Genomic DNA, 1,964 nt, shown 5'->3' on the forward strand with positions numbered 1-1,964 from the left:
ATTTATGTACTGCAGGCTTTTACTCGATTTCTTCAATGGGAATTGTTGGTTTCTAAATTTAAGATGATATCTGATAAATTGACTATATATAAAGTTGAAAAAACAATAATATTTAGTTAATAGACGAGCAAAAAGCTCCCCGTCCAATGGACGGTGCTGAGTTGTCAAACATTTAAACCAAATTTTCTCAAAACAACTTGTCCAACCGTCCCATAGGCCTCCCCTTTGAGAAACACTGATTTAACCTAAATTCAAATTTAGACACCAGCAAAAGAAGAAATAATGATAGAATTTTTTCTATTCCAAAGAAAAACGGATTTTATTCACACAAATATGCAACCGAAGAATTTAAATTACCAGTAATGATAAGATTGTTGACTGGGAGAACACAAACATGGTTTAAACAGTAAGCTTGGCAGGAAAGAAACGTGCCTTTAAGCAGTACAAAAACAACAAAAAATGGAAGGTGCATTTATGTACAGGTTGACAGAAGAAAAGCAGGACAAAAACGGCTTTATCGATCGCATTCTCATCTGGAATCGATTTTTGTAAGTTTTTTTTTCAAGACTTATACACGCCCTGATACCGTCGGTATCTACATATCAAATTTGAGCGCAATCGGATGGAGGATGCCCGAGATCCTAGAAGACATACACAGACAGACAGAACGGATTTTATATAATAGATAACACAAAACAATTTTCCCGAAAGCTATCTAACTGCCCGAAATTCATAGTTTGTATAATAACGAACCCGCCATCTCGATATAAGCTACTTTGGAAATTATTGAACGTATTATGTAATAAATGTAAGATATAAGACCAATAGTCTGACAAATTTCTACAGAGTCTAGACTATCCATTGATACACCAAAATAATTAACATTCGTCTTCGCTACTGATGGAAAGCGATAATCTTGCATACCTGATTATTTCGATAACATAATCAGCCACTGAAATATAATGCTTAGCGAAAACTAATACTTCCTGGAGCAGAGATGAAATTCAATATTATGAAACGGGATAAATGATGCTTATTACTTATACTACTGCACTGCTGAATAACAATTTCTAAAGTACATCAGTGTTTTTGTGATCATAAATTGGTATTTTTCACTGGAATATTTCAATATGCCAAGCAGGCGGAATGTCGAACACCATCGAACAATCGTGTTACACACTCGAACAAAATCAAATGGTTTCGTTATTGCTAATATGCATCGCATATACACTAGCTTATTTTTTTCTTCATTATTTCGTACGAGGTGTGTTCATCAAAGATTTCCCTGACCCACTTCCGTTTATTAGAGGAAACGGAATTTGTACAGGTATAATTATACATTTCTTTACATGTCACATTATATCTAAATTATAGCTTTCCACAATCATTCGTTTGTCTTTTACGGTTGCTGAAGTGGACCAAGGTGTTTATAATGAATAGATTCTCGGCAGATTCTTTACTTTTAGTTCTTGAGATTCAGAAATATGAAAAACACAGAGAAGAATATACACAATTTAGACATGTAAATGTTTATTGTAGTTCTATTATTTACATTTAGTGATACTAAGCGAGGAGTCTTGAGTTCTGTGCTAAATAGTATCTCAGAGAAATGGAGTTTTTCTAGTTGAGTGCTGTACTGATATGTAATGACACTTATTCACATATTATTATTCACAGTGTTGTATTAATGAATAATTACCATTCCTTACAATAAAGGAAATATTGAGTTTGCCGACAACCAGATTAACGTCTGGCTACTAAGCAATCAAAAGATTATTGCTATGACACCGAGAGTTACGTGCGTGTCTTTTAAGGAAAACTGTGCTCTTCCCAATTGGCAGTGCCCGCAAAAAATGTTAAGTTTTCTTGAGGAGAATTAGGGACAAGAGCAACCAGAACAAAACAAGCAAGAGGACACAGAGTGTGATTTAGGATGGTGGACAACAACGAAGGATCAAACGAAA

This window comes from Octopus sinensis, linkage group LG25 (assembly GCF_006345805.1).
Source record: "Octopus sinensis linkage group LG25, ASM634580v1, whole genome shotgun sequence".
Taxonomy (NCBI): domain Eukaryota; kingdom Metazoa; phylum Mollusca; class Cephalopoda; order Octopoda; family Octopodidae; genus Octopus; species Octopus sinensis.